The sequence below is a fragment of the Bufo gargarizans genome, chromosome 11 (genome assembly GCF_014858855.1).
Source record: "Bufo gargarizans isolate SCDJY-AF-19 chromosome 11, ASM1485885v1, whole genome shotgun sequence".
NCBI lineage: Eukaryota > Metazoa > Chordata > Amphibia > Anura > Bufonidae > Bufo > Bufo gargarizans.
The window spans coordinates 54,371,190-54,388,128 of NC_058090.1; positions in this window are offsets into that span (position 1 = coordinate 54,371,190).

Genomic DNA, 16,939 nt, shown 5'->3' on the forward strand with positions numbered 1-16,939 from the left:
GTTCAGCCTCCGCTCCGCTCGCCTCCGCACGGACAGGCGGACAGCTGAACGCTGCTTGCAGCGTTCGGGTGTCCGCCTGGCCGTGCGGAGGCGTGCGGATCCGCCCAGACTTACAATGTAAGTCAATGGGGACGGATCCGTTTGAAGATGCCACAATATGGCTCAATCTTCAGGCGGATCCGTCCCCCATTGACTTTACATTGAAAGTCTGGACGGATCCGTACGAGGCTATTTTCACACTTAGCTGTTATATGCTAAAAATAATGCAGACGGATCCGTTCTGAACGGAGCCTCCGTCTGCATTATTATGATCGGATCCGTTCAGAACGGATCCGATCGAACGCTAGTGTGAAAGTAGCCTAATACGTCCATAGTCCCAGAGCGCAGTATCCTAATTATCTATAACAGTGCCTCCCTTTGTGCGGCAGATCTTGCGATACTGCTGCGATACCGCTGCCACAATATAGTGCACCCACGGAGCGCCTTTCAAGCAACCTCAATACAAAGTCCATGTCTTCATTAAGTGTTTATGATCTTTTAGTAAATAAGAGATGAGGGTTATTAGATGACTGACACAAAGTTAAAGGATAACAGTCATATTTTTATTTTTATTTGCTAGTTTTTTAGAGCTAGGCATGTATACCTTAGTCTGTCAATGATTGCTAAAAAGATCTGTAATTACCTTTTTTTATAATAACAGCTTTCATTAATGTCTCCTGTCCCTTTCCACTGCTCCCTTAAAAGACCGTTGCTACGGCTCATCTGTCTCCACCTAGGAAAACAGAGGGGCGGGGTCCTTCACACTGCATGCCTGCATTAGGCTTCAGAGTGAGGAGGCGTGTCTCTCAGTAATCCAATCTGATTGGCTGGCAGGAAGCTGCTGGCTACAGCAAGTTTGTATGTGACCTGAGGGAAAGCAGTTTGGGCCTCAGAGAACTGGCAGAGGAGCCATCCCGAGAAGATCCTCATAATGTAGAATTCAAAACAGCCGTAACTAAGGGGAAAAGTCAAGGAAAACAGTGATAAGTGAAGAAACTAAAGATTGCTTTATGCAAAATGCCGCTGCAGCAGTAACATATGCTAAAATTGATTGATTTTTTTTGTGAAAATATGACAGTTATCCTTTAAATGATCACACAGCTAGACAGTTAACCCTTTGTGACAGAATGGCTGAATATTTTTAGTCGAACCAATTGAAAAAAAGATTTTTAGCCCAAAATGAGTAAAATGCAATCATAAAAATGGCCCCAAAGGTGTACATAACCTTAAGGATAAGTTCACACAGATTTGGTGTAGCTTTTAAGTTTGTTTTATTTTGGTCTGTTTTTTTTTTGTTTTTTTTAAACCCATAATCGGCATTGACTTGCACGAGAAGTATTCATTTATATAGGACCTAATAAGGTAAAAAAAAAAGTTATACTACACCCTGAATATACACTACTTATAGCAGAGCTACATGGCCTTTGTAAAACTACTACTACTGTATGAACTACACAGTACCCTAGGAGCAGTTGCCCTCTCCCGTATCATACTGTAAGGCTAGCAATAAGCAAGTGTGTGTGTTGTGTGTGTGTGTTGTGTGTGTGTGTGTGTGTGAAAAAGGTGTATATATGTAAATTTAATAAGGAACGGATCTGAACTAGTCTCAGAAAGCTTCTTTATTCCATCCACCTCACACTGACTCACTATCACTCATTCTCATTATGCAGCTTCAAATCACAGTTAATGAACTTGTCTTCTGTTTTTAGCACCTATGAATCATCCTCCACTCTGTCTGCACCTGCAGAGGACATGGGGGTAAATAACTAATTACTGTTTTCGCCGTAAAATTCTTTTAAGAGTTAACTAATGCAATAACTATATCAGTGAATGGAGGTCACACCCTTTCTTTCCCTCGGGGCACTCCATGTCTTTATGGAGCTTCTGCCCGGGAGTAGTTGGGGTGCCCATGATGGTTGGCAGGGTGCGAGGCAGGAGTATAGGGGCTGGCCGTTTTAATTAAAGTCCCTCTTTACTGAGCAATCATTGCAATTGACCACAGGCATGCAGAACTCTCTCCCTATCAATACCGCAGTTTCCATGAGGGGTTGCAGATCTCTGATCCGGATGGTCAGTGCCATTGGTTGCTGGGAGCAATTAACCCTTTCTACGAGCAGTAAAGTCTTAATGCCCTAAACAAATGGTACCTTACTGTCTGAATCCAGTGCATGGCCTTGCTGGTTCTAGGCATTCTGTGGCTGTATGTTCTCTTCCTCTGTATGATCTCCCCTTAGGTAACTCTGGCAGCTTTTTAGTCTCTGGATGGCCCACAGACCACAAGTGGAGGATCATTTGATCCCTCGACAAGTACAAGCAGTTACCACAGTTTCGCTGTCCACAATCCAGACACAAGTGGCACCTTCATTACACATCGCTGTCTCTGCACGGACCATTTTCAGGCTTATAGCAGAAGGAAAATTGAAGCATTTATGAAACCAACTGGGACTTAAGAAACCTAGGATCTACAGGCCCAGGTGCAACGTCTGTGGGCATATGTGCCACAGAATACCATACAGAACCTGTATGCCTCCCTGCCCGACCGTATCTCATCTTGTATCCAGGTTACAGGTGGCCCAACAGGGTCCAAGAGCTTCCTTTCAATTGTACAGTTTTCCCCAATAGACTTATTTTCTCAATCTAATATTGTAATCACTTACATATGTCATCATTACATTCACACATAGAAAATTTCATTTGATTCCAACAACTCCTTTTTGGTGTGCAATTTTGTTTTCTAAATGAGTGTATTTACCACCTTAATTTTTTTTATCCTGGTTTTTCATTGATTGTCCATATGGTGTAAGGATATAATTTGGCTCATTATTGAGGTCAGTTGAGTGTATACTTGAGCTGTAAGTACAGTCAGTCCCCTTTCTTGCCAAATCTAACAAACATGGCTTGTTCAATTGTACTCTGTATGGATGGTACCCAACAGAACCTGCATAACAGCCTATAGAGGCCATGTAGTCCTATGCTAGAGAGCCATACGGCTTGCCTGCACTACCATGCAGGCTGTGCCATGTGTATTAGGCCTTGGGCAGAAATGTCTTACACCTATACAACCGTAACCGTAACACCAATACAGTTCTAAAGGGACACGTTGGGGGATGACCTATATGTTAGGCCTCTTTATAGACTTCTGTATAAAAGATGTAGGCCAATAGTGCATATGTTTTGTGTGTTTTGCATTCCTGTCAGTTTTATAAATGAATAGGAAAGGACAGATGTCTGCGAAAAAATAATGGATGTGGAGCTTTCAGTTTCAATCTTCCCAAAAAATCTATAGAAAGTAATGAGATTATCTGTTGGACAAATTGCGTGCAATAGTATGTTTTTTTTGTTTTTTTTCCTACATTTGTTTAAAGGGGTTTTCAAGGACCAAGCAGGTCCCTCCATGCCAACTTATTTACACATAACACCCCTGTAGGAGAAAATGTGTAATTGTATTATTGTGAGATCGGAAGTTAGGGGAAAAAATAGACTTAACACGACTTGGGTGCATAAAGCTAAAAGATAGACATACAAAGATAAAGTAAAGTAACAGTCACCACAAGTCATGAGACAGCTGAGCGGACTGCACCGACCAATGCCCAACATGGCACTTGGCTGACGCCCATGTGATATAAAGAGAGATGATGATCTTACACTGATGTCTTCAATGGAGGCGAGCTCTCTGTTCCAAAACTAAGGGGCACATTTATTAAAACCGGCGTTTCAGATGCTGGCCTTAATAAACCCATAAGCTGGCGATGGATCTACCGGAGTTATAATGAGGTGCCGGCCTCTTCATAACTTTGGCGGATCCACCGCTGCTTCTAAATGAAAGATGGCTTCCTAGCTGTCAATGTGACATGGCTAGAATGGGGAACCCCTTTTTGTTGGGTGGATTGATGTCCCAGAGCAATAACCTTATATGCCCTTCCTATAACCTTGCTTTGCTCCCAGCTAGTTGGATCAGCGGTGGGGTGCACTATATGTTTGCATAATACATGTCTTCAGTTTAAGTACAACCTACAGTATTACTGGTTTGTGGGTTTGGATGCTGTGTGGTCATTGTACGACTAAGTTGTACTAGAACTATTTGTTGCCTACTTGTCTGATCTGGTCATAAAACCGTGGTCTCAAACAGCTGTAGTGAATCATTTCTCTATGTAACTCTACGACACTTTAAAATTTATAATTTTTGCTAACCAGACGTCTTATTTTGGCAGAAATGTATACATTTGTACCATATATTAAATCACGATACATTTACCAAAACATCTACTTCACACATATTACAATGTATTATAATCGCAATGACCTATAATCTAAGTAAATAAAAGCATTTAGATTTTTAGACATTTTGTTCACTTGTGACTTCACATAGGACAGTGTTCAGTGCTCAGGGGCTTTGCAAAAGCAATGCTTCAAGGGCTCTGTGAGGAATATTAATCAGGTTATACCTACCATTATATCCTTGTAACAGCCTGATCCAAACAGTTGTTATAATAACTTTTAGTAGATCCGTAAGATACATTAAAGGGCTTATCCCGTAATTAGTATTGATGACCTATCCTCAGGTCGTCAATATCCGATTGGAAGAGGCAAGCACTCCGTGAGCAACTTCTTCCTAGGCCATGTGACCTCGCCATACATTGGTAACATGGCCATTCACTTCAGTGGAGCTGAGTTGCAATACCAAGCACAGCTGCTTTACAATGTACAGCACGGTGCTTGAAAAGCTGCCAGAGGTCCAGTGGGCGCAGCGGCTCCCCAAAATAGCTGATACTATAATTAACCCCTTAGTGACCACCCATATGTGTTTTTACGGCGATCACTAAGGGGCCTTAGGCTGGGCCGCCGCGTTTTTACGGCGGCCCGGTCTAAGCGCTGCACGGCTCCCCCGTGCAGCATGGAGTGCGGACCCAGCTCTCACATGAGAGCCGGGGCCCTGCTCTAACAGCCTGGACCGGCAGGAGTGCCGATCCGGGCTGTTTAACCCTTTACATGCCGGGCGCAATGGTGCCCGCTGCATGCAAAGTGGTGACAGAGGGAGCGGACTCCCTCTGTCTCCCATCAGCACCTAGAAAATAAGATCGCGGGGTGCTGATGTGTTCGGAAGCTTACCTTGCTTCCGTTCAAGGCCCCCGAGCCTGTGTTCAGTTCTCTCCAGCAGGCTGTGCCTCTCTGGCGCAGCCTGCTGGTCAATGTTTGAAATGCATTGCTATTGAAATGTAATGCATTTATAGAGATAATGCATTACATTTTAAAAGCAATCAAAATACTGTATATTATAGTCCCCTTGTGGGACTTTTAAGTAGTAAAAAAAATTGAAAAAAAATACACATTTATTAAATAAAAATAATTCCATAAAATAAAAAAAGATGCTTTTTTTTCCATTGAAAATACGCTTTTCAATGAAAAAAATTGCAAAAAGAAAATATCCCCCATATGTTTGGTATTGATGCGTCCGTAACGACCCGGACTACATAAATATTACATAAATTATCCCCTATGGTGAACGCCCTGAACGGATCTCACAAACAGAAAGCCAAATTTTTATTTAAGTATTGTATGGTAAATTTACAAACTGTGAAGTCCCAAACCAGTAAAAGATAATCAATAAGTTGTCTTTACCATTTAATGGACAGGAAATCTAAATGAGTCTTTCAGAAGATACAATTTGTCCAAATTAGCCATTATTGTATGTTAGATTTATAAAATGTCATAACCATTACTGCCCCCTCAATTACTAACAAAATACACTAGATTACAAATTTGTGTTTAAAGGAACAAACTCCAGCACCTTCAAAAAATCACCAGTAGGATCACACAGTAACTTATGACATGTATGAAGTTTGAACATCACTCTAGATCTCCTCGTTTAATATTTTATATAATCCAATATTTAACACCACATCATTCCCTCCTTTCTCTCTTTCTAATTATCATGTCTGAATTCTGTCTTAATTCTTAAACCACCTCCCTCTCCCCTTACTTCCCTGATGATCATTGTTTGACTTAAATCCACTAACTCAATCTGAACCATCTCCTGGAAAAAGTCAAGGATTTGATAATGCGTCCCAAGGAGGAGATTTATCAAACTGGTGTAAAGTAGAACTGGCTTAGTTGCCCATAGCAACCAATCAGAGTCCACCTTTCATTTTCCAAAGGAGCTGTGAAAAATGAAAGGTGAAATCTTGTTTCTATGGACAACTAAGCCAGTTCTACTTTACACTAGTTTGATAAATCTTCCCCCAAGTTCTTACATGATCATTTGTCCTGGGCAATGAATGATTAATTTATGTATGATGTTATGAGTCTAATTGAGTCAATAGGAACCCCCCCCCCCCCCCCCCGTGATTTCCTTTGACAACAAAAGATTTTGGAAATGGGCCCAGGAAGATTCAGTACACAGTGGGCAACCGATACTGACAGAACTGATCTTATTTCTCTTTTTAACCTGATTACCAGGAAAATATTTGGCTATGCTGATGTATTTTGTTTTTCCTTTCTATTGAAACCTATAAAAAGGTCAAGTGGGTAATGAATTTGGGTGGAGCTGAAGTGCTCAGTGACTAAAGCTTTTAATAACAATATAAAAGAGCGTCATTAATTCTGCAGAAAGAGTTGTTTTTCAAGTTTAGATGACTATTTTATCTTCTTCATGTCTGAGGAATAAATAAGATTGTCCAAAATTCTGCCTCAGGATAAGTCATCAAATCTAACTGGTGGGCATCTGACTGCTGGTGCCCCTGATGAGCATCTCTTTTAAGGGGCACTGTTACCCCTTCATGGTATACCAAGTAGGGATAAGCAAATAGACTTTGGATGACACATCCGAAGTCGATTTGAATAAAACTTTGTTCTAATACTGTACGGAGCAGGAGCTCCATACAGTATTAGAATGTATTGGCTCCGATGGTACCCAAGTGGTACCTTGTTACCGAACCAGAGTTTGGGAAATGGTTTTATTACAGTACAAATAAATTTATGAAGTTATTGCGTGAAGTCTTGCGATGAGCAATAACTTTGGCTCATCTGGTCCAATACATTCTAATACAGTACGGAGCTCCTGCTCCGTACAGTATTGGAACGAAGTTTTATGCAAATCGACTTAGGCTGTTTCGCTCATCCCTAATACCAAGCACTGCGCTGTAGACTATTTAGTGGCTGTGCTTGGTATTGTAGCATAGTCCCATTCACATAAACGGCACATGACTAATGCATATGACCCCCACAGGCCGAGGAAGAGGTCTCGGGGCTTGTCAGAGTGCTGCAGCCCCTTCAAACTGCTGATTGAAAGAGGTGCCAGTAGTTGGACTCCAACTAGTGAGATGTAGATCGCCTCTCCTCAGAATAGGTCATCAGTGTTCAATTCCCCGAAAACCACTTTGTGCCTCCTACAGCTCACTTGATGTGAAGTTTTTTTGATATGTTATTGCCAGGTACTTACTATCATGTTCTCAGTTCTTAGCCACACCTCTATACCCCCCAAAAAAGGAATTGTATTCAACACCACTTGTTTGCTTACACACTGAAACGCGTATCGTTGGCATTAAGCAATCTGATGATTACTGGATAGCCATTTTTTAAGACCCTAAATATCAAAGCAAAATGGGGGAATGTTTTCCTGCTGCCGAAAGGGAGGCCAAATTACTTTATTATCAAGATAAACTGTGCAGGCAGCTTGCCACAGCTTTCGACCAGCAGACTCCCGCGTGTCTGACTAAGAGGCCCCTCACCAAGTCACCCACGTCCCGCCATCACTGCTACCACAAGTAGCAGAAACTGCAGCAGCCAGTTCAGTCTCGTCAACGTGGTAGAGCAGTTTTTTCATGTGACTCGCCAGGGTGAAGCAAATCGGCAAACTGAGATACCTGGAATGTAACCGTTCTCTAGCACATACCGTAATCCCTGACCTCATGAACTTCTGAGCAGACAGATTGGCACAGTGGCCAGAACTGGCCCAGTATGCTCTCTGTACTCTGTTGCCCAGCCTCCAGTGTCCTCTCTGAGAGCGTTTTCAACACAGCAGGTGATGTTGTCACACCCACATGGACAAAGTTGTCCTCCACCAGTGTACAAGACATCACATTTCTCAGAATGAACAAGGCATGTGTTCATGAGGTCAATCTGCCAATGCTGACTGTTGGCTATTGATTGTCTGCCCCAATGCCACTGTCTGCCTGCCATCATGTTGTGTACGGTATGGCTGCTGCCACCACTTTTCCTCCTACTGTCACTACCATTAGCGCTAACCAGCCGCCATTACTACTATTACCCCTACACAGCCAGCCACACATATATTCTATTGCCTTGTCTGTTCCATGCTGTGCTGCTACCATGTGCCACTATTACCCTACCCTTTCCGCATCCACACTGTACTGTTGCTGCTCTAAATTAAAAGGGAGAATTTTTTCAGACTTGTTCAGATAAAATCTATTTCTTCTAACACACTACCACTGGTCACCGTTAAGGCATAATTTTTGGAACGTTTGAGAATAAGAGACATTTTTTCCCGATTTACACCATGTGAGTTTGAACACCATCTACACCCAATAAGGGACTGCTACCTCGGAACCGTAGAGTTCGGTTTCGAGTTTTAAAGTGGTTTTCCACTTTAAAAATCAATTACTGTAGTTATTCAACAAAGTCACGAGCAACTTCGCAAATATCTAACTTCAGCTCATTGGAGCCCTTACATTCTATACTGTACGGAGATGGATCTCCATTCAGTGTCAATCTGAAATTTTGAATGAAGCGGCTTCGGATTTAGAAACCAAAAATTGCTTCGCTCATCACTAATGGTTATGTATGTCAGTGTCATTGTGACATCATTTTCTACTGCTGTCTTTGCGTTAAGTTTAAAGGGGGGAGAGCAAAGTAAAAAAAAAAAAAAGAAAAGATAAAATTGAGAAAAACGGGTGAGCTCACCAGATCTCCAGTGAGCGCAGCGGCTCCCTGAAACAGCTGATTGGCTGGGGTGCTGGGACTTGAGCCTACTCCAATGGATAATGGTGACTTTATACTCAAGGTAGGTCATCATTATCAATTCCTGTATAACCCCTTTAAGTCAGGAGATATACAGAAAAGTAATGTTTTATTTATCTTTTATTTTTTTTAATGGTATGGTTTTGCTATACTTTATATGTGGACCAGTTACATCCTCCAATTTAATTTATTTAGTTTTTTCTAACTAGTTCTAGGCCTGTATCTTCCCTATCTGATATGCTGTTCAGGCCATGCAGTGTCCAAGGGGGTGTGATTCTCGCCAGGGAGTGAATCTGAGAGCTGTGACCCTGTCTACTAAGGATGGACAGCGACACAGCTCTGGTCCACTCTCTGATCAGGATTGCACCCCCCTTTTACAGTGCACAGCTGAACAGATGGGGAAAATACTGGAACCGATTTGCTTGGGATCAAGGGCTCCTAGTAAGAAAAAAACAACAACAAAAAAAAACCAAACACTGCAGCTGCTACAACCAATTACTGGTGGCTGCCTTTTCTAAAGAATGCAACAGGTCCTCTTTAAACCCCCCTCCCCCCTTTTAAACAGCTCATCTGCCAATCCCATTCAATGTATTCAGCTCTCAAACTCGTATTCTATTTTTCTGTTGCGTTCTGTCTGCTGAAGGCTCCACTTGTAGTATTCAGACTAGAGAAGGAGCAGTCATGAGTTCAGTCTTCATCTGAGTGTCTAGGTTCAGGGCTCCTGTTTATTTCTGGAGGAGCATGGATCACATGCTGGTTGGTCTTCATAGTCTCTGGTGCCCTGTCTATTCACCGCTTCCTGTGCAGGACGGCTGAGTGAGTTCTCTCTAATCTTATGTGATTGTGGGGAAGGGGCGGAAGGGTAATGGCCTGAGTCTTCATCGTGGCAGATGGCGAGAAGAGAAATGACTGACAGAAGGATGTGTTTGATATTAGATTATTGTCTGCATCTTTTCTTTGGTGATTAGTAAATTGGTTTTACAGTCTCAAATTAATTATGGTGTATGTCAGCTGTCTCTAAGTGTTAATTATCTTATGCTTTCTTCTAGCTTAAACTTCTAGATGGATTTATCTTTGCAGATGGAGTGTTGTTTGCTTGCCTTTGTGTGTCTATTACTTTGCACAGTGTTGCTATAGTGTATATGTAACATCTGTGTGTATAGCAACATTTAAAGTGGATGTGTCTTTAGGTCACTAACTATATTTTGTATGTTTTATATGCAGTGCATTATTTAAAAGGGGTTTCCAAGATATTTCACTGATGACCTATCCTCCGGATAGATTATTATTATTTGATCGGTGGGGGTCTGACACGCGGGACCCCGACCCATCAGCTGTTTGAGAAAACATTGGCGCTTGGAGTAGCACCGTGGCCTTCTCTTGGCTTACCAGCTGAACTTGGTATTGCAGCTCAACCCTATTCATTTCAATAGAGCTGAGCTGCGCCTAGGCCACGTGACCAATGAATGGTATTCCACGTAGCTTAGGTAAAGTTACGAGAAGGCTGTGGAACTACTGCGAGTGCTGGTGCCTTCTCAAACAGCTGATCAGCGGAGGTTCCAGGTGATATACCCCAACCGATTAGATACTGATGACTTATCCTGAAGATGGTAAACAGAAGTGTTTGTAGAGCAGAACCCACGGACACAAACGGCCACCCCGGTAACACAACAGCCAAACCACGACCGCAGATCCTCAGCAGTCAACCATATAGCAAATGAAGAGAGGTAGCGGCAGCATCTCCGGTGAATCCTTTATTCGGACGGACTTTACAGAAGTGTGCCATAAAATCAAGCAGCAACGTTTCGCTGTATCATAGCCTTTGTGAAGCCTAATTCACCGGAGATGCTGCCGTTACCGCTCTTCATTTGTTATCCTGAAGATAGGTCATCCGTAAAATATCTCGAGGGGGGGGCGACACAAAAAGCACGGCTGATGGGACCTTATATTCCCAGGAAGAAGACATGTAGGATTTTTCAGGATGTATTCTATCTACTGTGGAGATTCTGAAAGGGGACACTTCTATGGTCCACCTCCTTGGTGTCCTGCTGGCACATCCATGTCTGTACATAGCATGCATGGACATTTGCACTAAGCCAGGCACAAAGCTTCTGTGGCTCATCAGATTAAGCAGTTTGCATCCCAGAAAGCTGGCGTACATTACACCTGAAATCTACTCCAACTCCTGTCTCTGTAGTATTGTTGGCCCAAAATCTACCACCATTTGGAGGTGTGTGCCTCATGCCAGCGCAGGACACATTAAAGCTGGCATACACAACTCTTAATAAATGTCCAGAGATCCAGGAAAGAATCTTCCACTGTGTGCCATTCCAGAAGCATGAAACTGGCTATGAAAATTGGTCTCTTCTGGGTGAACAGATGTGGACATAAAGATCTTTGTCACCTGCCAATAAGAATCTCAGGTTTCCTTTTCTTTCACTGTCCATTCAATATTGAGATCTGGAAATTCTCTAGATCTAGAAATACTGTGCGACAATATGAGTGGACATAGAAAATCATTCCAGTCGTCCACATTTGTAACTCTCTGTATTTTATCTCTTGTTCCAATGTGTCTGAAATAAGAAAAAAAACAAATAATCACACCATTTTATCATTGCCTACAGCCCTATGAACATTTAAGTTTCCATGGTTGTGAACTTAACACCCAGTCTGATCGTGCAGTTATCTTTCTTTCCATCTGCCCTTTTCTTATGTCTTTGCGACCCTCAAAATATTTAGGCTACATGTACACGAATGTTGTTTGTTTCAGTGTCCGTTCCATATTTTTTATTTTCCGGATAGGATGCAGACCCATTCATTTCAATGGGTCCATAAAAAATGAGGACAGTACACAGTGTGCTGTCCACATCAGTATGTCCGTCCTGTAGCCCCGCAAAAAAATAATAATAGAACGTGTCCTATTCTTGTCCGTTTTAGGCATTGTTACAATGGATCCGTAAAAAAAAAAGGATTTCATACGGATGTCATCCGTTTTACTTTTTATTTTTTGCGGACCGCAATACATGGTCATGTGCATGTAGCCTTACACTTGTGAACTTTATGGGAATGTATGTAGATTATTACCCTTTTGTAAGTACTGCTTAGTATGAGAGACATTCTGCATTAAATCTGGATTACGTGTCATTCAGCTGAGGGAAATGAGAGCCATTAATCATGCATGTCTCTACTAATGCCCATCTGTCAAACCCCCTCTTCAGAACAAGATAGATTTTTATTTTTATGTATTTTTACTATATGGTTTGTCGATTTTATAACTGTTATCTTTGGGACTATAATAAAGGGGACTATGACTTTTTATTTTTATTAGAGTACATATAACTAATACCCAAGCAGAGCAATATTAGACGGAAATGCTCCAACTAGGTTCCACTTGGGGTAGAAAGGACTCATGCACACGACCGTTGGATGTTTTGTGGTCTGCAAATTGCAGATCCGCAAAACAGGGATACCGGACGACAATAATAGGACATGTTCTGTTTTTTGCAGAACGGTCATGCAGACATACGGACATGGAATGCACACGGAGTCATTTCAGTTTTTTAGTGGCCCCATTGCAGTGAAGAGTAAAAAAAAATATACGTTCATGTGCATGAGCCCTAATAGGACATGTTTTATTTTTTTGCAGAACGGCCATACGGATATACAGACACAAAAAGCACACATAAGGGCTCATACACATAAAGGGATTTTTTTTTTAGGTGTTCTATTATTGTCCACATTACGGACAGGGATAGGGCTGTTCTATTAGGAGCCAGGCCTTCTATTACTCAAAATGCACACGGACGATATCTGTGTTTTGCAGACCGCAAAACACCCAATGGTCATGTGCATGAGCCCTAAAGCAGTGTAATGTAGTTTACAAAATCTGTTCTTCGTGTGTTGATACACAATGAAGGATACTACTGAAAGAGGTTGTCAAATCTCTGCCTTTCATGGCCAAAATAGAAATAACCAGGGTGAGGCCTCATGCACATGGCTGTTTTCCATATTGCGGCCTGCAAACAGCAGGTCTGCAATATATGGGCACCGGCCATCTCCATCCCACATCACTTGAATGGGTCCGGTGCAGAACGGAGGCACGGAACCCCACGGAAGCACCACTGAGTGCTTCTGTGGGGTTTCTATCCATGCCTCCACACTGCAAAAAAATAGTGCATGCTCAAATTTTTTGCGGTGTGGACGGATTATGGACCCATTCAAGTTGAACGAGTCTGGAACTGTCTGCGGAATCCGCATGGATGTTGCCCGTGCATTGGAGACCGCAAATTGGTCCCCAATGCATGGAACGGCCGATCGATCAACAGCTGTGTGCATGATGCCTTAGATTGACTTAAAGGGGTTGTCCCACAAATAATATTCTACAGTTTTCAAATCAGCACTTGAATCTGAATACTTTTGTAATTGCATGTAATTAAAATTTGAGTATAGTCACTGAGTTATTCACTGAAATCCATCTCTATAGCGCCACCTGCTGTTTGTTCTTTTTCTAATTTCACTGTCCTGCTCACTGAGGGGGAAGCACATTCTCAGTTCCATCCTTCAACTGCCACCAGCTGCAGCAGACAGGACATGCCCACCAAGAGAGTGCACCCTCCCTGAGCTGCCAGCTTGAAATAAATCTAGCAGAATAATTGGAGATCTCTGGATCCATGCGAGGTACAAGGCTGGGTCTAACTTTGCTAGAAAGATGCAGGGGGGAAGCAGTTGCTTTGGGTCCTGAAATTCTAGTGGCCCCCGCAGGAGAACTGAAAGATTTTATTGTCAGGGCTCCCTCAACAGTATTATACCGTGACATTATATACAGTAAGAAACTGGACAGAGTGGCTGCTGGGCATATTCTGAGAGCTCGATCTTGAGTAGCCACGAGAATTGCGGTTACACAGGTGTCTGGCATTAAGAAGTTGCTGGGGGGGAGCGTTTTCAAAAATTTGCTGTGGGGCTAGTTACACCACTGGAAAGATGTACTAGATTATGTATGATTTTCAGTTTTTACATTAGTCATGGGATAACCCATTTAGCGCAACATCCAAGCAGCCGGCGTTCCACTGTTCCCTCAACTCCCATAGCAGTTAATGGGGACTACACAAACCGCTCAGCAAGCAGTGCTGTTTCTGTACTCCTGTATGATGGGAACGGTGTAGCTTGCTGTGCTGTTTTTGTATTCCTGAATGATGAGAAGTAGCTTGCTGTGCTACGCTGTTGTGCAGCATCCTTTCACTGCTATGGGATTTGCTGAAACGGTGGAGCTCCAGCCACTTGGCTTTTTCCGTAACTCTGCACTTACTGTGGTTTAGTGATTACTGTGGACAACCTCATTCCCAGCAGCGACCTGGGAGTCCAAGATGCATCCAGACATCCTCCCCATGCTGTTCCCCAACCATTTCAGTGGTGTTTCCATCCATTTCTGACCATTTCCTATGAACCAGACAACCTCCCCTTTTCAGAGCAGGGGGTGCCTGGTTTAATGCTTGGGTTCTCCCTTCGACTTCCATTGTGCTCGGGTGGGTGCTCGGTAGAGGACCAGAGTATTCCCAAGGTGTTCTACTCGAGCACCCAAGCACTTTGGTGCTCGACCAACACTAGTGGTTATTCCCATATTGGCCATCCTGTGGATAGGAGATACAGTTTTATTATATTTTTTTTTTATTTAACTAGAGTATGGATGTCAAACTCATGGCCCTCCAGATGTTGCAAAACTACAACTCCCATCATTCCCTGATAGCTGTAGTATGCCCAGGCATGATGGGAGTTGTAGTTTTGCAACAGCTGGAGGGCCACGAGTTTGACATCCCTGAACTAGAGGGTCGTTTTAAGACTTTAACTCTAGCATAGGGTTTTGAGAATAGTCTACGTAAATTGTAAAGCCATGCAAAATAGTAGAGATGAGGAGGTTACAAAAATCTTTCAGCACGGACACTAGTTATGACGTACCACCACTAACCTTTTTGTAGTTGTTTTTTCCTCATGGATCAGTAATTCCTACTTTGTGAGACCAGAGTTCTTATAATTGGATGACATTTTTATGAGTAAGTACAGCTTTACTGGGCAGACTTTGTTCTTGGGAAACATATTAAGCTCTGCTTATAAGAATAGAAAGCTGATTAATCTACAAAGCAATGAATAATTAATGTGGAATTGGAACGAGTGATTTCAAGTGACTGAAAAGTTTATCGTTCTCTCCTAAGTAGTTTTTATAAGTGGTAAAACTTTACTTCAGGCCCGTGTATATGTGAAAATACAATTGACCGTGTAACCAGCACAGTTTAAAACCCTGGACACAAGTTTTATGTTTATATAGTGTCCTATATGTGCATCGCATCACGGATTGGGTCTGCAATCCGGAAGGTGTGGTGCGAAACAGAGGCACGGAAGCACTACGGACTGCTGCCGTAGTTTTCTGTCCGTGCCTCCGCATCGCAAAGAATAGAGCATGTTCTATTTTTTTTTTTTGCAGTACGGACGGAATACGGACCCATTTGAGGTGAATGGGTCGGCATCTGTCTGCGCCAGCCACAAGGATGGGGACCGCAATTTGTAGTCCCAAATGTACGGAACGGGTGGCGCACATTCGTGTGCATGAGCTCTTACTATTTTGTAATTCAGCGTCCCACTTTATATGTGTATAAGTGGTCCCTTAAATTTCTGTATATGTATTGTATTTCCTAATATCAGGCTGGCATTGTAATTGCATTTATTCGCTCCTAGGTGGTGCTGGCGCCACATACTATATAAAGCTTGGAGTTTGCTGACTTAGTGTGGAGTAGTGTTGATCACGAATATTCGAATTTCGCATTTTTATCGCGAATATAGGTACTCCGAAAATTCGCGAATATTTCTAATATAGTGATATATATATTCATAATTTTGAATATTGGATTTTTTTTTTTTTTTTAATCAGTACACATGATCCCTCCCTGCTTCTAGCTTGTGGGCCAATGAGAAGGCTGCAGTATATTTGACTTTAGGAGTAGTCTTGTTTGAGAATTTTCCTAATAAGAATTTTCCAAATAAGAATTTTTTATTGTAAATTTTTCAACTTGCAACTATTAGACAAAGATTATAGCACTATATTAGCTAAATTGCTCTATATTCGATTTTTTTTCCGAATATTCGCTATATTGCTATAACTTTGTTTTTTCGAATATTTGTAATATTCTAAAACAAGAATATATAGCAATATAGCGAATATTCCCCAAAAAAACACGCATATAGAGCAATTTAGCTAATATAGTGCTATAATCTGATAACAAAAAATTCACTTTATTTTTCGTCCTACTTTGACTTTTGGGGGTCTGATCCCCTTTACAATGCATCACAATACTTCTGTATCGTGATGCATTGGCTGTAAGTGTGTTACAAACTGTAATACATTTTAGCCTGCTTGCCTGTGAGATCCAGGGGGCTAAATCTAACAGGCTGTCATGGAAGGCAGCCACGATGCCTAAGGAAGGCATCAGGCTGCCTTCCCTACCATCGAGTCCCCGTCACAGAGCGCACTGATCCGATGGAAGCTCTCTGCCTCTGCACACATCGCACGTGCCACAGTCGAGGGTTAATGCGCTGGCATCTGTTTTTTCACCGATGCCGGCGCATACAGCAGCTTCTGCACCCTCCCAATCACCGCTCCACAATAGTACTGCGCTGGGCGGCAAGTCACGTCCCGCTGGGCCGTACTAATACGGCACTGGTCAGGAAGGGGTTAATGTTGGTGCACATGTCACGGTGCTCCTACCTGGATATGCTGGATACAAGGCATTGTCGTCCGGAGCAGAGCATATAGGGTGAATAATTGAGGGATTTGAAAAAAATAATTTAGTCCAGACCTTGTGATGAAGTTCTATAACAGCTTTACTTGAATAACCTTCTGGTGAACCAGGTACATTACATGAACAATAACAGTTGC